The sequence below is a fragment of the Microcebus murinus genome, chromosome 14, assembly GCF_040939455.1.
Source record: "Microcebus murinus isolate Inina chromosome 14, M.murinus_Inina_mat1.0, whole genome shotgun sequence".
NCBI lineage: Eukaryota > Metazoa > Chordata > Mammalia > Primates > Cheirogaleidae > Microcebus > Microcebus murinus.
The window spans coordinates 22,072,045-22,095,076 of NC_134117.1; the positions used below are offsets into that span (position 1 = coordinate 22,072,045).

The window sequence follows — 23,032 nt, forward strand, 5'->3', positions numbered from 1 at the left end:
CTGGCATAATTCCTGGTACCCTAGACCAGGGGACAGTGTACTTTTTCTGTACAGGGCCAGAGAGTAAATATTTCAGGCTTTATGGGACACAAAGTCTCTGCCACAGCTACTCAACTCTGCCATTGTAGCCCTAAAGCAGAGACAGACAACACAAAAACAAATGACTATGGCTGAGTTCCAATAAAACATCCTTTATGGACACTAAACTTTGAGTGCTTATTTTTTAAGGTATTAAAAGGTAGCATTGATTTTAGCATTTTGGGTTTCTTTTTTTTCCAACATTTACAAATGTGAAAACTGTTCCCATCTCCTAAGTAGCACATACACAGGAAGTAGGCTGGGCGTGGCCTGTGGGCCTGTGGGCCTCAGTCTGCTGCTGCCCCTAGCCACTTGCCATAACCCTAGTATGGGCTGCCCTTACCTCTCATCTCATGCAACTGCTCTTCCTGATCTAGCAGCTCTAACACTCAGCTCTCCTCTGAGACCAGAACCTGCACTCCCACTGTGAATTATGCTCTCCTTGAGCTGCCGCTGGCCACAACCATCCCAGGCCCAGGGCCCAATCCTGGCATTTCTTCTCGGTAGCTGGCATGCCCACCTGACGCACTATAGCTTTAGTGGCAGTAAATCAAACGAGAGGGCTGCCAAATGTTGTGATTCTTCATGCCTTAAAAGATCTGCAGTTTACCGGTAGCCAAGCTGCAGCTTACCCAAAGGGCGGGGCACTCCAGCTCCTACCTGCGTGATACCCAAGCTGGGCTTCTTCCAAAAGGGGATGGGGAAGACCTTAGCCTTGTGGATCATTCCCTTTACTTCCTTTGCCATAAGACCACTGAGGAAGCATGTGTCCTGCAAAGAGGGAAATTGACATCTCCAGCAGGAGAAAGATGCACCAAACCCATCTGGTCAGTGCAATCTGGCCAGGCCCACGTGGCTACAATCACACTGCCTGAAAGCGACAGTTTACCTCCAGGTTGGAAAGTGGCAGCAATAAAAAATAAAAGGCACCTAGCCAGATAGATGACTCCCAGGAAAAAGGGACTCTGCATAAGAGGAAATAGAAGAAAAAATATTTATATACATATATAAAGAGAGACATTATCTTCTTCCCCAACACATTTTTCCAAAGTTACAAATCTATGGTTTCTATTTATTCCTATTGGAGGGAAAAACAAAAGCCCTGAGATTTATGAGCAGTGTTGTTTATTTATAATCCAAGAACTCTCCTCACACCATATGGTTGGGAAATTTACAGAGAGACAAAGTGAGAGGAAATTGCCTGCTTAATTCAATGGCTCTGGCAAAGCTAGCAGGCAGGGAGAGCATCCCAAACTCTTCCCCCAACACGTGTGTAAGGGGGAACAGGCCTGGAGGCATGCACGCAAGAGAGCACAGGGAGCCCTTCCCTTGCGGGCGAAGCCACCACTCAAGTGTAGCAGAATAAGAACAGCTGATGAGACCAGTGGAGGAAGCCAGGCTCATTTTTACATTCTTGCACACTTCTGAGACACAGATACAGTGAAACAGAAGGGAAAGGACAGTGAGGGCCAAGAAATGGCCCTCACTGTCTGGATAAGCAAAGAAAACACATAGTGTACAAGTGTTCTTAGGAAGGCAAAGTGCACGCAGGTCTCTACCACACTTTCGTTTAAATTTTTTTTTCTCTCCCTGGTGTTACTGGGAAATAAGAAGGAGTTTCTGATTCTGCCCCTGTTGCTTAGTGTGCTTTTGCAAGGAGAGATCATCACTCACTGCCTTTAAGGGGCGGGACACAAGTTTGCACCTGATGGTTTCTTTCTTCTTCTCTCTACCCTCTACTTTCAGATTAATGACAAACAGAAAGGAAGGAAAATACTTGGGGTTGAAGAGTATAAGTGCAAATGAAAATTGTACCTTGATGTGGAAAGGGATTGAAAAGGGTGAAAAAATAAAAATAAAAGTGACATGCCGGGCAGGGCCCGAGGAAAGCCCCATGCCCAGCCCCACCGGTGTGAGGAAGTTCTCCCTGACAGCTCCTGTCCTCGGTGCTCCACCATCCCTGGCAGCCACAGCGCCAGGCCTGTCCATATCACCGTGGGGTCCTGCACCTGCTGCGGTGTTAGCTGGCTTTTAATATGCATGTGGCTGCTCCTCTGGTTCACCTCCCAGTTCTATTTGGATGACTCCCAAAATTTACCCAGCTCCAGCCTCCCCCGTGAGCTCCGGTCCCACATTTCCAAATGCTGTGCAATGAACCGTTGCCGTTTCAATTCCAGGACACTAAAACTGAGCTCGTCACTTCTCCCACCATAATTCTCCCGCACCTACCTCTCTTCCCCCACTTCCTCCCACCTTCTCCTCTTCCATTCCCCACATAAATAATAAGACCAAACCCTACAACTCTCCCAGGTCCAGAACATTAGAATCATCATGACTATTCTCCCCTCCCTCAACTCTAATTGCTGCCGAGTCCTGCTGGCTGTGCCTCCACAATACCTCATGCATTGGTGCTTCTCTCTCTCTGTTTCTGCACAGCCCAAGTTCAGCGTGATCTGCTGCCTAGGATGTTCTAAGATTGCCCTGGCTTGTTGTCCCACCTCCAAACATCCTCCCCTCTTCAGTCCTGGGTTCAAAGTGGTCTCAAATCTGCCTTTCTAAGGCACAGCTATGAGCACAAAGTCATTTTCCAACTCAAAAGCCTCCAACATTCCATATTTCCTATAAAACATAACTCTAGTATTCCACACTGTCTCCACTCACCGTCACCACTGCTCATTCCAATCCAGGGTGCCACACACAGTTGGATCTCAGAAATTGCAGATGATTAAGTGGTTGTAGATGAAAAATACTGAAAAGAGCAATGTTTTTGTGTTTTTGTTTTTGTTTTTTCCCCCTCTAAGGCTATTTGAAAGAAATGCTGCAGTTGAGAGGACCTGTGGGCTTATAAAACTGAACTGATTTGACAGTTACAAGTGTGTAAAACAATGATAAGAAAGCAAAGGGTGGAGAGAAGAAAGGAGATTACACCACAGTTCATGACAAATAACAGAGAGGAAGCCCTGTCGGTGAGCAGTCAGAATAATTAAGAACAAGTCCCCAAAAAAGGTCTGTGAATAAAACTCAAGGTCCTGGGCAGGCAGGGCAGAAGTAATTTATCGACGAGGAAGTACACATAGCTAAACAATGAAATGAATTTGTCGGTTAGGAGTGTTGCAGAGAGGGAGGGAACAGGTGCCGGAGAGACAGCCATAAATTTGCCACAGGAGAAAACCTGAGGTTCTTATCAGAATGGGTGAAGGAGAGTCTCAGAAGAGCAGAAGACTGAGCAGACTACTAAGTGTGGCAGGGCTTGCCTGAGAAGGAAATAATTGGAAAGCAGGGAGCCGCTCACCCTGATGTTGACACTGCTGGCTTCCTTTGGACGAGCAGAACAGATATGGCAAGGTGTCTTGGCACCTGGAAGGAAATGAGCCCTAATTCATACAAACAGGATCTACAAAAGCACCAAATAAATATCACACACCAGGGGAATGGGAGGTCAAAGTCTTTCAAGGTACATAGGGGGACAATGGGACAAAAGGTTGTCATCTGTCAGAGCCACCAAAAATAGCCAGCACATGCCATTAACAGTGTCCTAAGGCCAGAAAATCACACTACAAGTAACATCAAACCAGAGTTAACTGTGCCCTACCTTGCTCTGCCTTCTGAAGCTGACAAGGCCAACGGTGTGGGGAGTGGGCAGAAGAGGCCATTGTCACTACATTCGGAATGAGGTTATGCTCTGCACATGGTGATGCTCAGGAGACTGACTCACTTCCCTTGGAGATTCGACTCCACAAGTGTCTGCTAAGCATCTGCATCAGCCCTGCATCATGATACTCTTTTATAAACACAAATCCAACAAGTGTAAACTGAATACTTGCTCATTGTCCCAGGAACCAAAATCAACCAGTCCATGAGTGATAAAGCAAACTCCTAGTTCTCATGAAGCTCTCAATTTAGAGTGGAAGACAGACAATAAACTAGTGAACTAATTGGATTATGAGGCACAATGAAGGAAATGAACAGGGAATATGAAAGAGAATGGGGAAGGGCAACCTCTTCTAAGACGAGATGCCATTTAGGCTGGACCTGAAGAATGGAGTCATGCAAAGAGCGAAATAAAGAGCTTTGCAGCAGAAATGGCATATGTAAGGGTCCTGAGGTGGGAAAGAGGGTGACCAGTTTAGGGATTCACAGAAAGGCAATAAGGCTGAAATACAATGGGCCGGGGGGGGGGGAGGAGGTATGCGATGAGAATACACTATGTGGTCCAGCCTCCTGTTTTATACTGGGCGGACACAAAGTGGGAGGAAAGAATGTATAATAAGTGCCTGCTTCATCTCAAGCACTGGGAGAGATACATTTTTATCATGGCCTCTGCCTTTGCCTATAGAAGCTTACAAACAGAACCAGCATGCATAAAACAGAAGAGTCAGTTATGCTGGAGATACTTTTGTTGGTCTTGCTATGGTTAGAATCAGTGGGTAAGGTTAGGTCTCACTTTGCACCCTCAACTGAAAGAACACCTAATCTCAACTAGCTTGATACGTCTCCCTGAACATAGCATTGAGCTAGGCCATTACTACTAAGTTTTTAGAACATTTAAAATTTAGGTCTCCTAACAATAGAAATAGACAGGACCCTGAATGGGCATTTTAACCATCAAACTGAAATATTTTAGGGGCCACATCAACAACCCATCACATTTCTACAACTTCAAACAATACAAAATTGTGAAACTTGGCAGGGTATGGTGGCTCATGCCTGTAATCCCAGCACTTTGGCAGGATCACTTGAGGCCAGACATTTGGGAGCAGCCTGGGCAACACAGAGAGACACTATCTCTACAAAAAATAAAAAACAAATTAAAAATTAGCTAGGCATGATAGGATGTGCCTGTAATCCTAACCACTTGGGAAGTTGAGGCAGGAGGATCACTCAAGCCCAGGAATTCAAGGTTACAGTGAGCTATGCTCATACCACTGCTCTCCAGCCTGGGCAAAAGAGTGAGACCCCCATCTCTAAAAAATAAAAATAAAGTTGTGAGACTTAAAAAAGAATCTTCACAAAATATTCATGCTGACAAACAGTCTACATCCTCTTCCCATGGGTAACAACCCTATCTACAGAAAAATGTGTTCAGCAATCAAGGATCGAAGAAGACACAGTGATTCCATGAGGCTCAATCTCTTTGTAATTTAAATCTTGTTTGCGAAGATCCAGAAGCCAATCATTCCCTTTGGTGTCAGAGTGTGGTATGACTGCAAGAGCACCAAAACAGAGGAAAGAAATCTGAGGTCCAGTGCCAGCTCTGCCACCAACCTGGTCCAGTAAATCTAAGGCAAGCATTTACCTCTCTTGACCTCAGTTTTGTCAGGTAGTAAATAAAGCATAGGTACTTCTGATTCTGGGCAAGATAGAGTAACAGGGACTGAATTTATCCTCTCACATGAAGCAACTAAAAAATAAATCAACTATAAAAAATGATGATTTTCATGTCATTGGACATCAGGCAATGAAGGAGACAGATCCCTAAGGGACAGGAAAGAAATGAGGTAAGCCTTGCAATTGCCTCAGACCACTGCATGTAGGATTTCCAGGTTATGTGTGGGGAAAAGAATTATAGGTGAAATCCAGTGTTCTCTCTGAAGTCAGCAGATGCAACAGGGAAGCCTGGGTAGGCAAAGGTAGCTAGTTTGCAAGAAGTGGTACAGGAAAAGTGAGATCTGCATAACTAGAGAGAACCTGGCATATATGCAGAGGATCCCCCTCCAAGTCTTCAGCTGAGCATCAATCAGTGCATGTATGTGAAAAATACCCAAAGTCAGGGAAAGAACCACTTGAAAGAATTAGAGGAAACAAATCCAGAAGATCACACAGGGCCAAAACCAGTTACTGTTACCATCAGTCAGAAGGGCAACCCCTCATAAATCATGGGTATCAGATAGAACACCTCAGAAAAATTCCCACCTCTGCAGAGAGTCAAAATGATCTCTAAACAAAAACTCTACTCTGATCCCACCTTTAAAAGCTCAAAATCAATACCTGTAAGAATTCAACTGTTTCCAAGCAACTTAATCATGTCCCAGAACAAAGCTCAATAATATTTATAGAAATTTAAAAACAGCCAGCACCCAATAAGATCAAAATCATGATATGTAGCATCAAATAAAAAATTATTTGGCATGCCCAGAAGCAGAAAAATATAACCCATAAAAAGGAAGAAAATTAATCCATCTAAACCAGTAGTTCTCAATTGAGGGTGATTTCTGATTATGTCCAACCTGGGAACATTAGTCAATTTTGGGAGAAAATTGTAAGTGTCATGATTGAAGATTCTATTGGCATCTAGTAGGTGGAGGACAGAAATTCTGCTAAATATCGTACAATGCATAGAAAATCTCCCACAAAAAAAAATTAGCCAATCCAAAATATCAGTATTACCATTATTGAGAAACCTACTCTAAACCTTACTCATAAATGACACAGGCAACAGTATTAGCAAAAAAGTACATTAAAACAGTTATTATAACTCTATTCCATATGTTCAAGAAGCCAGAGAAAAACACATACATGTTAAATTAAGACATGAATAAAAAGATATCAAACTTTCAGAGATAAAAATTACAATGCATGAGATGAAAAGTATACTAAATCAGATTAATGACAAATTAGACATTGCAGAAGATAAGGTAAGTGAAATCAGAAACATAGCAATAGAAACTATCCAAAATAAAACAGAGAAAAATAACTGGAACAAGATGAACAGAATGTCAATATGCCACAGAACATCAAACATAATCAGAATCTCTAAACATGGGAGGAGGCAGGGAGGCAGAAAAATATTTGAAGAAATAATGGCTGAATATTTTCAAATTTGGTGGAAACTGTAAACTGATATCTGAGAAGCCAAAAAATTCCAAGCACGAGGTTTATAAATCAGACAACACCAAAGCACATCATAATCAAATTACTTAACACTAGTGATAAAGATATAAAGATACCAAAAAAGATATGTTACATAGAATATTACAAAAATATAGATGACAGTAGATTTTTGTTACAAACAATGCAAATGGCAAGAAAGTAAAACATTTTTAAAGTACTGAAAGGAAAAAACTGCCAGCAATAAAATTCTAGACCCAGCAAGAATCTCTTTGATAAACAAAAGCAAAATAAAGGCTTTCTCAAAAATAGATGAGAGAATTTACCACCTGTATACATGCACAAAAAGCAAATTAAAATGAACTCCTTCAGGCAGAAGTACATACAGTGATAACAGATGCAAATCTGTACCTACACAAAGAAATAAAGAGTACATGAAATAGTAACTACATAGATAACTATCAGGTTATTAAGCATGAAATATCTGATGTCCTTAAGTACTAAGTTTGACAATTGATATCTCTAACATTTCACTTAGACACTTATTATTTTATTTTTATTGTGAAGATAGATCCTCAGGCTTTCAAATTCACATTTTGCTTTGTGATTATCTTTCAAATTTTTAGAGCACTTTTTGTGTAACCATGGATAAGTCAAACATTCCTGTTATTTTTGAATCTTAGTTTCATCATGATATTTCCTCTGACAGCTACAAATAGCAACAAAGTGTTTGGGAAGGATGTGGCTAATGAATACACAGTACAATGATAGTTTGAAAAGTTCCATTCTGGTAATTTTAATCTTAAAAATGAGCACATGGGCAACCTGAGACCAAGGTGGATAATGATGAGCTGAAAGCTGTAGTGGAAGCGAATCCATCTCAACCTATGCATGAATTATTACCAGCAAGGTTTGACATTACTATTCCAACAATATTGGACCATTTGAAACAAATGGGCAAGGTGAAGAAGCTGGATAGATGGGTGCTGCATGAATTAAACAAGCATCAGAAGAGAAATTGTCTGAAAACTTGCCTTTCTTTGCTGTCATGACATAAAGGTGAACCATTTCTACACCGTATTGTTACGTGTGATGAAAAATGGATTCTTTTTGACAACTGCTAGCATTCGGCACAATGGTTGGATAAAGAAGAAGTGCTGAAACATAGTCCAAAACCAAATATTCACCAAAAAATGCTAATGGTGTCTGTTTGGTGGTCCAGTGCGGGTGGTATCCACTACAGCTTCATGAAACTAGATCAATCGATTACAGCAGATGTCTACTCCAACCCACTGGATGAAATAATGAGGATGCTTGGAACGAAGCAGCCAAGATTGGTCAATAGAGACAGGCCAATCCTCTTGCAAGACAAGGCTTGACTAAATGTTGCACTAACAATGCTGCTCAAAGTACAGAAGCTTGACTTGGAAACCCTCTGTCATCTACCATATTCACCACATCTTGCACCAACTGACTATCACTTCTTCCAGGCTTTGGACCACTTCTTGTGAAGAAAATTATTTAATTTTCAACAAGCTGTGGAAAAATGTCTTTCACAATTTCATCACTACTGGCTCTCCAGGCCTCTTCATTGCTGCTATAAACAAGCTACCTTTAAGATGGCAAAACTGTGTCAATAGTTTAAGCACATACTTTGATTAATTGTATTTCTTCTCATTTGAAATATAATAAACTAAACTTCTGATTCAAAATCAGACATTTCATATTTAATGACCTAATACAAATCTTTCTTATTATTTAAATAGCTTTAAAATAAACTATTTAAATCACAAATAATAACAATGTATTATGAGGTTTATAATATATTTAGAAACAAAATGCATGACTATAATGGTCCAAGGGCTAGGAGGGGAGAAATAGAAGTATATTGTTGTAAGGTTCTTGCACCATATGTAAAATGGTAAAATGTCACTTGAACATGATATTTGTGAGAAATTAAAAATGTACACTATAAACTCTAAAGCAATTCCTAAACTAACACAATAAAGAGTTATATCAAATAAGTCAAAAAATAAAATAAAATAAAATATTACATCCAAAAGAAGGCAGAAAAAAGGGAAAATGGAACAAAGGAAAATAGGACAAATAGAACATAAAGAGTAAGGCAATAGACTTAAACATATCATAAACCCATTAAATGTAACTGGTCTAAATACTCTAATTAAAATGCAAAGATTGTCAGATAGGATAAAAAAGCAAGACCCAGCTATATGATGTCTACAAGAAATTCACCTTAAGTATAAAGATACAAATAGGTTAAAGGAAAAGGATGGAAAAAATATACCAATAAAAAAAGCTGAATTAGTATATTAATACCAGGTAAAGTAAATTTCATAGCAAGAAATATTGGTGTAGACAAAGAGGAAAATTTCACAATGATAAAGTGGTAAATCTGCCCAGAAGACATAACAATCCTAATGTTTATGCCTCTACTAACAGAACTCCAAAATATATGAAGTAAAATAAGGCATAAGCAGGGCTAATATTCAATATTATTATTTATAATAACTTTTAAATAATTGGATTTAGTAAATGGTTGTTCCCCCAAGACCCCAAAATGTCTCCCAGCCATCTCAGTAACTCTCCTAGGATCTTCCTGCAACTCAGAAACTAAAAGGCTAAAACCTGTACAGTATGGAGATTCCTGACCCTGTTCCAACACTTTAGTCTCTCTCTACTCTGACTGATCAGTGCCCTACCATAGGTATTGTTAAGTATTTTAAATAGAAACTCTGGGCTTAGATGAAGGTAATATCCAAATTTCCTCACATTTCCAAGGTTTAATCATAGCATTTATTGAAGTTGACTTAACATAGAGAAAAAGTTGAGTGCTGGAGATGTAGACAAAAGTAATCAAACAAGAATGGACAACATGTTTACTTTGCACTGGTAGCATGAGTAGAACACATTTTTAGAAACTTGGAAAACAAGGACCTCTTCTACTGGGCCACTTTGTATTTTCCATTGAAAACCACAAGGTCTGATGTTTAATGGGAAAATAGAATTAAGTTCAATTCTTGGGATCAGGCAGCATACGAGTCTCCTGGCCCAACTACTCGGCCAGTCACTTTGCTCTGGTGGTAGCTAGGGATTTATGGATTTGATTTCAATGTTTAATTTTCAGTTTTATTCTCAGTAGCAGGGGAATAAAAGTGAGAGTAAAATCGCTTAAAAGAGGTTAACTGTTAACAATTGTATGAGACTCTAAAAAGTAAAAGTAAGGAGAACTGTTTTTACAATGCTCACTAAAAGAAATCTATGATGTCTCAATGCTGCAAGCAAGACGAATAGAGGTCCTAGGGGAGAACCCAGCTCCTCAACTACCTTCAAGGAAAAAAAAATAACAGACGGTAAACTCAAACTCATAGAAGCACTCACATTGGTCTCACACTGTCTTCACGGGCTTTCTCTTCTCCATGTTGCTGGGAAGGTACAGAAAATAAGAGAGGTCGCCACCTTTGTACTAAATGTGCAAGCATCTGTACTTGGACACCTCTAGCAGATCCAGCCACTGTAAACCATGACAGTTGCAGTAGAGCTTAAAACATCTACAGAAGCATGAGTAAAACAATAAAGTAAAATAAAGTAATAGAGATGAGGAATAAGGGAATAAGTGAGCACAACTCTCAAAAGTGGCATCAGTTGAAAACAACCCAGTTAACATGAAATCTAGATAATATTTTGGATGAGAATTGTGACCACCAACTTCACCATTTGGGGATCTTGCAGACAGGATCCCAGGGTAAGCACCCAACAACCTGACCTAGAGTGGCAGTTCCATCTCTTCCTATGACTGTACTCTTGTCTATGAGATACATTCTATGTAACAAGCTCCCAGGAACAAGTCTAAACTCTTATCTGGAAACTTTAAAGCCCTCTAAAAACTCTACCTTCCTTCTTCCACGTCGGTAACTCTATCTCTAATTATTCCTATGCATTTCCCTTCCGTGTCAGCAGCACTGAATGGCTCCAAATCTCTCATGAAGCCTCAACACATATCTATTGCTGACTCTAAGCCTTTGCTCATGCCATTCCTCTTTCTAGAATATCCTCCATGCTTCTTCTCTGCCCAGCGTTTTTCTACCCATCCTTCCAACCTTAGCTCAAGCTACCCCCACCCAAGAAGCTTCCCCAACCACTCCAGTCTACATTATCATTTTTTATTCTGAAGTCTTTTAGCATTTACAAACTGTAAAGTGTCTATATCATTTGTTCACATAAGGTTTTAAATTTTCATATAATCACTTTATGTGTGACTCTTTTGTCTCCCCAAGTAAATCATAAATTCATGTAAAAGAGACATTCTACAATGAATTATTTTCCCTCCTATGCTTAGCAAAGTACTCACTAAATTACTTGCTGAATGAAGAAATTTGATCAGTTAATACTGATTTGCTGGTGAGTACATGCGGTGCTTATTTTTCCATTCTTGTGGACATATAGGAATAACATTTATTGGGTGTCGGGCAGGTGGGGGGAAGGAGATGGGTATATACATACATAATGAGTGTGATGCGCACCCACTGGGGGATGGTCATGCTTGAAGCTCTGACTTCAGGGAGGAGGGGGGTGCAAGGTCAATATATGTAACCTTAACATTTGTACCCCCATAATGTGCTGCAAACAATTAATTAATTAATTAGTTAATTAAATAAAAAGGAATTTGAATCACTTGGATTAACTAAATACTTCCACATACATATTCATTTTAGAAAACTTTCCTGCAACTAATACTGAAATTGAGCTCACAGACAGAAAGGGAATAACTTGCATATGTTCTAATCAGATCACTCAGAAAGTATCATCAAGGGGCAAGAGATAAACTGTGGGAGGAGTGGGGAACCATCTAAGCAAGCCTAAAAACTATCACTATAGATAAAAGAAAAAGCATTTTATTCAGGAAGCTTAGGGACAAATATTTTTCCTACTTTTTTGAAATTTTTACATATTAATTAAACAAATAAGATGTCAAATGGGTTCGGCCTTTTTGCCATTTTCCATCAATGTTTGGTAACTGGGGCTCCCACCTAAAGAAAGATTCTATTAATAATTCCATGTCTATGTTTAGGAGTGAAATATATACATATATACACACAATTGTATATTATATATGCTACTATATGCATTATCATATATAATGTATATTTTTAATATACAGAAATGTATATAATTTCCTACATGGGTAGTCCTCAGGACACATTCTGTGTATCTGCCTATTCTGAACAAATATAAACATATATAAAACTAAGTCCATAAAATAAATGGAATAATTCATCATTATTCTTGTATAAAGGATATTCAAATGTAATTTCTAAGAATACTGTAAAGAGAGAAATCTCACTTAAATAAGAGAATTTTAGAATTGATGCTGAGAGTAAATAGATCCACATAGATTTTGCTGTCTACATACAGGGATAACTGATCATTATTCATCATAATCCCTAAAACAGAAGCCTCCACCCCCGCCCCATTGTATAAAACCATGGATCAAGTTAGTCTAACTAGAAAAATTACTAAAGATGTATTTAAAGATTATAGAACATGGAGCCAACAGATAGAAATTTGAATCCTCGCACAGCTATTATCTGGCTGGGCATCTGTCAGACTATCACCTGTGTTTATGGCCCCTCAGTCTTTTCATCTGTTAAATGGGAGGCATGGCTAAGGTGTCTTTTCCAGCTCTGATGTTCTTGTTCTACTTTGAGGATTATGAAGCTATCAGTCATAGAGAACAGATATAACTATGTTCTCTCTCTCTTTCTCTTTTCTCTAACTATTCTGTTTCACATTGCTGCCCTTACTGTTCAGCTGCAGATCATATGAGCTATGAGAAATTATTGGAACTACTGAGGAAAAAAAGCAGAAATCCTAAGAAGTTCAGATAGTACTAAGGTACACTGAAACCTTTCCAAGGATAATAGGATATCCATCAGATGTATGACATTCTGGCTAATTTGATACAGCCATTTGCATTACATCATACACCTCACATAAGTAGAATGGCATGTGAATGGGTGAGAAGTAGAAAGAAACAAAAAAAAATATCATTTCTTGGTTATGCATCCTATATTTGAGGGAGAACCTATTTTCTAATAAGTCTCAATACCCTGCAAGATTTTAAAAGATGATGACCATTAACATTGTTCTACTCCTAATAAAATTAAAGTACATAAAGATTTACTTTAGAAGTCCTGCTGAGTACCGTATTGCCACAAGGACCACCTACACAGCACGGTCTCTGGGATAAGAAGGAATATTTTGAACATCTTTAAAGTGCTTCTTGCCTACTTGAAACACAGTGTATATACTCCCTGAAATCTACCAACTCTCTCTGGCAGTACAAACTAAAATCTGCTGTCCTTGAGATCTTTGTTGATAAGACTCTGATAACTGCAAGATTTGCGATTCTAGAATGTCCAGTAAAGAGACGCTGTTGACACATGAGAAAGTGTTCCACTTGGCTGTGCCCAGAAGCATCCAGAGAGGACCCCAAGACAGTGCTCACTGCGTGGGTGAGCGGCAACCCTGTCTTCAACCCGTCTGCTGTACTCCCAGCTGGTGCCCGGCACTTGGTGAATTCTCAGGAAATCTGTTAAAATACTGAACTAGGATTTACTACGAGTCCACGCTTTCCTGACCTCCCATCAGCTTCAAAGAAGCAGAAGAAATGGTATGAGGATGCAATCTAGAAGCAAGAAATGTGAGGAATGCTCTGGGCTGACTAACTGTCTAGGTCTTCTAGGCTTGGTAGCAAACACCCCTGGAGGGACGTGCAAGAAAGAAAAGCTAGGAAGATACATGGGACCACAGTATGAAGAACTCTGCTGATGGGTACCTGCTTTTTCACCCAAATAGCTACCTATGGAAATTCAAAACTATTCGGGGAATGTCTTTTTTTTCCTTACACCCAAATGTTCTATTAAGTGTGATGGATTTTGTACTCATATTACTTCTCAAAAAGGTTACCTTCTATCTATACCCAGTGGAATCTGGACCCTCCTTTTGAAGACCAAACTCTCACATACATCTCATACAATGCAACCTGATTATTCTTCTTGAATATCATTTTATTTTATTTTATTTTTTATTTCAAGAAAATATGAAAGTATTAACATTTTGGTTGCATTTTATATCTTTGCCTCTTCCCTAGCAAGGGTTAGAGGAATGCCCTTCCCCTCCACAATGCTCACCACATCCCTCAGATATGGGTCTACCCCTCCCAACCCCCAAATCCCCGGTGAACACCACCACCATTTGAGCACCTTGAATTTCATTTTAAATCCTCCTACACTCAGCTTTAAACTGTCAATAGCTCCCCATGGTCTGTTGATGGTTTCTTTTTGCCAGCATCTAAAGCCCACTGTCCCGTGTCCTTCTGAACTTTACAGTACTGTATAATGTTTAAAGGTCTCTTATAAAACATATTGATTTTTATATCATATACCCTAGATATTAGATTGCTTTATGTCACTGGCTAGATCTTATTTAACTGTCTGTCTGCTCCGGGGTAACACAGCAAGTGGTAGCCCCTCCATGTTTGAGGAATGAATGAATAAATGATGAATGAACGGGGTGACAAAGCATACTTGTGCTAAGTATTTCTTCTGTCCTCTGAAGACCAGGGCTGCAAACTAGAAACTCATGGGCTAAGTTCCTTCTAAAAATGGTTACTTTGGACTATCAAGAAGTGTGTTAAAATTCAAACTTGAGTCACTCCAGAGAGGTATACAAATGCTTCTGTTGACTATAGGCCTTCCTCTCTCTACTGCCTGCCCTGTTGCACTCATTTACTCTCCTGTATGTATTTGATTCTGTAATCCCTGAATTCAAGTGTATACACATTTTTAATCACAATAATAACTAACTTTTATTAAGTGTCAACTTTGTGCCAGAAGGCACTTTGCAAACTCTGCCCCATTTCACACACCCTCATGCCCAACAGCAAGGACCTGCTGTTGTGCATTTTTCAGCTCAGTGGTGTTAGATATTACCCCCACCTAGACAGTAGGAACTACACAAAAATAGAGAAACTCCCCCTGCACACTGTGGTTCGCACACAGAAGGAACTGAAGGTGTTGTTATTGGCTGCTTGAAGGAAAGGCACCACGCATTCTGTAAGAAATCCAGAAAAGACTGAGGAAAGTGGAGTCTCAGACTCACGGATCACTCTCCCACACCCATCTCCCAGCCTCCTTGGAAGAAGAGAAGTCGAACTGGCCCAGTCTGTCTCCCTAATACTTAAGAGGCTCCAAATTAAAAAAACAAACAAACAAACAAAAAAAAACCATCTCCTTCCAGAGCACTGAAAGGCTCAGAGGGGAACAGAGTGGGACCAACAGAAAGAAATAAGACATTCCTCCTAAACACCAGCCCCAACTGGCTGCTTTAGGCAATATCCCTGAAGACTTGACCCAAAGAAGTCATTTGTCTTAGCTCAGACTCTCCTCCAAGCTTTTTATGATGCTAATAAATGAGGTAAAGTCTAAGGTTTTGCCTTTAAAAATACATATTTCAGAGTGTTCTTTATCTTTCCTCCATTCCCGGTGAATCACTCACAGTCTTCTCACAGCCTTTGCTCAAAGGCACTTAATCTTCTCATCTAATGACACCATCTTCAGAAAGAAGCCGCAGTGTCTCCATTCACCAATAGCCAGATCAATCAAGTGTCTCTAAGAAAATGAAGTCATACCAAGCTGGTTTTTAACTTTACTGAGGGGTGTCATTAAGACCGAGAGACTCTTAACTGCCGAAGGGCTCTGATGGCTTGTGATTAATTAGACAGCTCTTTCCCGGAGACTCCCTCTGCCTCTGCTGTCAAAACTGCTCACCCCAACGTGGAGACTCCGGGGCTCTCCAGACCCTGTGGCAACCAGCCTGAATGAGATTCAGGAACCTTCTCCACATCTGCTGCTCTGCTCTGGAATAAAAGAAATCGAAGCTCCTACCCTGTCTATTGAGAACTGAGCCAGCAGATGGTACAGCCACCTGTAACCTTAACACGTGTGTCCGTCCTCCCTGTGATTCTGCACTGTCGGTCTCCTGAGGACCAGGATTCTGTTTTCCACACTTGGCTGTAAATCAGCAGCATTCTCTTTGAAGTGGAAGAAAAGAGTAAAGAGAGGAAACATTGTATAACAAGGAAATGGTGAATCAATCCAAATGTTTACTGGCTTTTCTGATATCTGTAAAGATTCTATCATCCCAGGCTGTGGCTGGGAGGGGAACAGGACAGGAAGACCTGGGTAGACAAGGGGCCTGATCAGCACCAAACTGGAAGGATTTCCAAGGAAATAAAAAACCAGAGTGTATGCGACAGGCATTGGAGTGGGTATCTGGATGCATCTTCCCTAATCAGGAGTGTTGGGTTAAAGCCATGAATGCATTTCCCAGTGCACTTTCTCTCTCTCTTTGGGCCTCAGTTTCTTCATCTGTAAAACATCTCTATAGAATTCCACAGTTCTAGGATGCCATGCTCCTTTCCCATCACAAACAATGAGAGCACATTTATCAAGATCATCCTTTGAAACCTGAAGCATTCTGAGGATATTTGCTTCATAAGCTGATGCACTGAGAGTCCTTTTTCGTTTCTCATTCCAAATGCAAAGTTCTGCTCTAAGAATGTCTGAAGCCAGGAGATTTCTTTTGACCAAGGAAAGGGATCACACTTTTGATTACGCATCAAAGCCAAACAAACAAAAAAGGCAATTTGGGAACCACCTTTATAATACATCGAGGCATTTCAGAGCAGTCGGATGTTTCACTCCAAGATGAATTAAGAAAAAAAAAAAACACAGAGATATCAAGTGAACCTGGTTGATCTCTACCCACAAAATGTTGCCAAAAGAAAATTCAAATATTTCCTCTAATCTACAAAACTGGGGTAACTAATGAATGGCAGATCAGTCAAAGGGTCAAAAACCCTTCAAAGGAGAATCTCCCTTCTAAATTTCACTGTGCATCTACTGCGCACTCATCACTTCTGACTTCATATCCCATTTGGAGATTTACTTTTATCCAGTGGGAATAGAGATGCCTGCCATATGCTGAAGATGCAAAGAGCTTTTATCCCATTCAGTTCACATGAAAACCATGTGGATTTCTTAACATAAGTATGGTTACCTCCATTTGACCAGTGTGAAAAACTGAGCTCAGACACTAAAGTGGCTTGGCCAAGGTCCCGCGGTCTGTTAGGGACATAGCTGGCTGGCACTAGCATCCAAGTCTGATGTCACACCTCATTCCATGATCTTTATGCTCTGTTACTTTCCTTGGATTTTGATGTAAATTACCATACACTTCTTCAATCATCAGTAGATCAAAGCTTCTGCCTTTACAGCTGCCAATGTGTGCACTTATCTATATTTAAATATAAGCAATTGAAAAGTGAACAATACTCGCCCTTCCATTCTTAATATGAGATTCTTTAATCTGTTACTTTTTTTCTCTATTAAAAGAATTCTCTTTAATCAAAGAAAAAGGCTCACACTCTGGGTGCATGTTGTAGGTCCTCTCACAAGATTGGTCTTTGCAATTGAATATTTCCATTTTAATGCTCCATCAATTCAATCAAAATGTTAATATTCTGATTACAAAGTATCGCTCTATGCATTACTAACACATTTCTTTCCCACCTCTTTCCCCCCAGCAAAGCACTAGCTGCAGTTCACAAATAGGCAGAACACTTTGATTTAAAGAGGACAATTGCATACCACAATGCTCAGTAACTGATCAGCAGAAATATTTTGGAAGATTAAACTACAGTCTATATGCACTCACTCGTAGCTGTACCTCTTGTATTGTGCACACAGCTATCACACAGCTGCTAAACCTCTGTGTGTTTGTAATGATCAGAGGGACCAGTAAACTAGCAGCTGTCCTTTTAAACCTGCATTAAATATGGGTTTAGTGATGTTATCGAGGAGCATAACTCCTTTTTCATACTTTGCTGCATAAATGATGCTGAAGTTGGAGCAAATAAATAATCATGGTTTCAACTTGAAGGCATTATCTCTCAGACTTCAGAGATTATATATTTTAACAAGTCAGATACACAGAACCATCTCAGGAATTTTGAAATATTAATGCCTTTCTCCCCTAGACGTAGGGAGACAAACACGTGGTTTCACAATCCAATTGTGACTCACATTGTGACATTCTCGCTGCAAAATGGATAGCTCGAAAAGCGGATCAGCTCAGTAATGACCCCATCGATACGTGCTGCCTCTGTGCTTATCTGCATTGTAATATTACAGAGCAAAGGAGGGGGCTGGGGGGAAAGCAGGATTTCTAGTGGGGCTGGAGAATGTGCTTGAAACATTCTGTAAGAATGTCTTCTCCCCGTGGGGGTGAGGTGGAAGGTGGACCTACTGGAGGTAGCAATCTATGGGACAGGATGTTAGAAGTACCCAGGGGCACCCCTAACTCAAAAATGCTTCTCCCACCTGTTTTGACAATTCCTTTAACAAAAAGCAAAGACTTTAAATTCCATAATTAGGCATCAAAGACATGCTGAAAGGCAGAACACAGTGGCAAACTCAATCCCACTTGAGCATCGATACTGGCTAGCAGACTTTGACAGAGGCAAGCAAAGGCAGAAAGCGCAGAGCAGCCAGACGGAAAGGAGAGAGGTCCTCGGAGGAATGGACCGTTCAGGAAACGGGAAGAGAGAGGAGGGACGATAAGCTTTACTGGCTGATACTTTTTCTCTGTCTTGCTATAGGAAAAAGATAATGATGGCCTGTGTTGTTAAATCTCAAAGGTCTTTTACAACTCCTGTCACATTTTATTTCAGTCATTGGTTTGTTTATCCCACACATGTCATTAAGTATCTACTAATGAGATTGAGCCATAAGGAATATAAGGGGAAGATAATGTAGGCTTGCTGCCCTCCAGAAACTTAAAACCTGGCTGCGGAGGTGGTATGCACTGATTTCAAAGTATAGATGATAGTATGAGGAAGTGATTCCAGGTGGCTCGGGTTCTGGGGAAAGGAAGAGAGCTGTGGAATCCTCGTCACAGCCAAGGTGTTGTTCAGATGCACCACCAACACCACCTGCACCCTGAGAACAACGTGACTGGTGAAATTCACTGGACTTCAACACCCTTCTTTTAGATATTTCCACCCATGGCTCCACCCAGGGCCTCTGTGCAGAGTCGTGCAGGTTCAGGCACCCCACCAAGGGGGAGAGTGGGTCTGAAACCCAGCCTGTGCTCTCTCAGGCAAGCTGTGGCCATGGTTCAGGGTAGCAACTGCCCAGAGGAAGAGATGCCTTTGCCAAATTCAGTGCAGGCTCTATCTGCTCATCGAGTGGCCATGCCTAACCAGAGGTACCTGTGTCTAGCTTGCACAAAGGCGGTCCATGGGCTACTGGTGCCTCAACTTACAATCTTGTTTATTAGCAATGTCACACTCAGAATAATAGCCCCCAAAGATGTCCACACCCTAATCCTCCCCAGGGCCTGCAAATATGTTACCTGCAACAGAGACTTAGCAGGTGGTTGAGAGAACAGATATTGAGATAGGGAGAATATCCTGGGCTATCCAGGAGGGCCCAATCTAAGTATACAAGTTCATGCAAGAAGAAAATTCTGCCGTGCCACAATAGGTAAGAGAGAAGTAAGGTAAGAAGGACTCAACCAGCCATTGTTGCCTTTGAAGATGGAGGAAGAGTCCACAAGCCCAGGGATACAAGCAGCTTCTAAAAGCTGGAAAAAGCAAGGAAACAGAGTCCCCCCAGAGCCTCCAGAAAGAAATGCAGCCTGCTGCCACCTTGACTTTAGCCCAGTGAGATAGGCATTAGACTTCAAACCTACAAAACTACAAAATAATAAACTTGTGTTGTTTTAAGCCACTACACTTATAGTAATTTGTTAGGGCTTTAATAAAATACTGAAATATGCATGATCCATTATATATAACCTGTCCATCCTAAAAGTACTCCAAAATTGAATCCTAACTTGCAGGAAGTCTCAGGAAAAATGTGTTCTAGTCATTGCTAACACAAATATGACCTTCAGAACACCAACTTTACTAACAGACTGATGGAGTAGGTTAGGGCTTCCCAGAGGTTCCTAGATATTTGCCACAGCTTCAGGGCAAGCCCTTGAAAAGCATCCATCAGGGCCGGGCGAGGTGGCTCACGCCTGTAATCCTAGCACTCTGAGAAGCCAAGGTGGGTGGATCGCTCGAGGTCAGGAGTTTGAAACCAGCCTGAGCAAGAGCAAGACCCCGTATGTACTAAAAAATAGAAAGAAATTAATTGGCCAACTAAAAATATATTGAAAACATTAGTCAGGCATGGTGGCACGTGCCTGTAGTCCCACCTACCACCTACTTGGGAGGTTGAAGCAGGAGGATCACTTGAGCCCAGGAGTTTGAGGTTCCTGTGAGCTATGCTGATGCCACAGCACTATAGCCTGGGCAACAAAAGTGAGACTCTGTCTCAAAAAAAAAAAAAAAAAAAGAAAAAGGAAAGCATCCATCAGGACACTGCAGGCTGCAGTCAATGGTGGCATCCATGACATATGTTCCAAGCACATCCAACATGTTGTGCAAATCCTTCTAATTCTCTCTATCTTAACCCTCCATACTTGGAATATATAGAGTCCATTCTATGAAGACTTAAACATGACTAATAAAGGTATAATTTTATGTTTTACCTTCAAAACTACGTAACTTTATCAATATTTGCACACAAGTAGTGGATCACATTATTTAATAAGCCTTTGCAAAAATCACTTAAATAGCCACGTAGTATTTCATAGTGTAAAATAAATTATTTAACCCCTCTCCTAATTGAGACATTTCTTTCCTCTATAAACATTTGTTTCATAAATAATACATATCCCTGTACACATACATACACATTCTTATAATTAAAGACAAGAAACACAGAAGGCAATAGGTCACATTCTTTGCAGGTATTGAGTGAACATTCTTGAACATCAAGTACCTTTCCTAACAAAGCAAGCCCTTTGCATAAAATGCTCATATAATGGAATTGTCTACACCCCGTCTTCACCACCTTCCTCTCCTATCACAGCACCATTTAATTCCTTTCACAGCATTTACAACCAGCTATAATTATGTTGCTTATTAATTTATCTGATTATTTGTCACCTGTTTCCCCACTAGCAGGTCAGTTTGTCACGGGCAAGGGGACCATGAATGTGTTGTCACCACTGTATCCACAAGGGCGTTGCACTGTTCCTAGAATAATGTAAGGGCTCTACAAATATTTGCAGATTGATTGAATGAATCCAGTTTTCTGTGAAAATCTCCACGGCTAGCTATACCCTTGTTCCTAAGCTAATGCTCAACAAAAAGACAGAAGAATTCATGAGCAAATGCAGTCGAAGAATCTGTGTATATTTCCTAAAACCTACATTCAACATATGCACTGGGATGACAGTCAAGATATTCAGTACAAGGCCATGTGAAATCCTTTCTCAAAAATGTTAAGATATTATGTATGTATAAATAAGTAAAAGGATTTTCAAAATATAAATGTTGTTCCCAAGGAGACTTCACAAGAAAACTAATTTTACAATGCTGAGAGTAGGGAAGATTTTCACAGCCATAATGCTGCCGAGTGTGCTGGCTCATGCCTGTAAATCCCAGCATTTTGGGAAGCCAAGGTGGGAAGATCGCTTGAGCTCAGAAGTTCAAGACTAGCTTTGGCAATGTAGCCAGACCCCATCTCTACAAAAAAATCGTAAAAATTAGCACAGCAGGGTGGCACACATCTGTAAGCCCAGCTACTCAGGGAGCTGAGGCAGAAGGATCACTTGAAGCCTAGAATACGAGGCTGCAGTGAGCTATGATCTCACCACTGCACTCCAGCCTGGGTGACAGAGTGAGACCCTGTCTCTAAAAAATAAAAAAATAATAATAAATTTTTTTTAAAGCCATGATGCTAAGGGCACAGTTTTCTACAGTTTAAAATTTGGGAAAATTGCAGACAACACTAGAGCAGGAATATCCTACATGGTATCTGATTCCTTCTCAGGAAATCTTTTCCTTATCCCCTTGTACAATTATCCTTCCTCTCTGAGCTCACTTTCTGTCCCTTATATAGCAGTCCTTTATATAGCCTTGCATTGAAATGATTCGTGTACAAATTCCCTTGTTTGATTCTGAGCTTACTGAGACTGTGGCCAATGTTTAACTTTTTTACCCCAGTGCCCAGTTCAGGCCCCAACACAAAGGCTCTGAGAGCACAGATGACAAAGAGCTACATTAATAGTGCAGAAATTATATTTATTGGAAATCTTCTAAGGGTCAAATACCATTGCATTGTCTTATTTAATCCTCATGAGAGTTATTATCAAATAAGTGCATCTGTTTTACAGATGGGGAAACAGATTCTTAAGGGTGAATAAAATTGCCCAAGGTGACATCGATCACTGTCCTTCGGAAGTTACTGGAGTTGGGCACCTAAAGCGGAAAAAGTGAAAAGGTAAGAAAAAGGAAACGAAGAGTGACATTTAAGAGTAAACGTTAATGTGGGTAACTACAGGGCAGGCTGGATGGTGGGGCTGGAGTAGCTGAAACAGGGTTGGAGCTACTGAGAAACAGTGGGGCGGGGCGTGTGCAGGGTGCCGACATTCTACATCTGCGTGGGATGGTGGGGGCATGTGAAGGAGAGATCCCCACTGTTCTACAGCCAACAAGGGTCAGAGCCGTGAAAAACCCTACCAAGGCTCTCAGCTTTCAACCCAGGCTCTCTCTTTTATAACACACTGAGGTATTAACATTTTCTGAAAGGATCAGTATGTCTTTCTGGATCTCCGACACTGTGGACATGGAATCAGATCGGCAAGCGCCATACCACCTCTATGCTTCTGCAGATCCCTCTGAAGGGTGAATGCCTACAAAACACGTTGGAACCTGACTCGCTTTGTTAGTAGCTAAACGAAAAGGTAGAAACCCAAAGATCAGGATGACGGTATTAAAATAAGCACCACCTTCCAAGAGACAGAAAAATCAAGACAAGTAATTACCATCTTTTGACACATTTATCCAGCACAAACTGGCTACAACAAGAGATGACTGCAATTCTTAGAACACAATCCCTTTCAGGAATGTTTACTGCCCTTAGTGACG

General features: G+C 40.6%; 1 protein-coding gene across 1 annotated transcript in view; it reads right to left on the reverse strand.

Annotated features, from left to right (window-relative positions):
* The window catches only part of SORCS3 (sortilin related VPS10 domain containing receptor 3), a 566,209-nt gene that overhangs the window by 336,088 nt on the left and 207,089 nt on the right, over nucleotides 1–23,032 (reverse strand). The gene's annotated exons all lie outside the window — the stretch shown is intronic.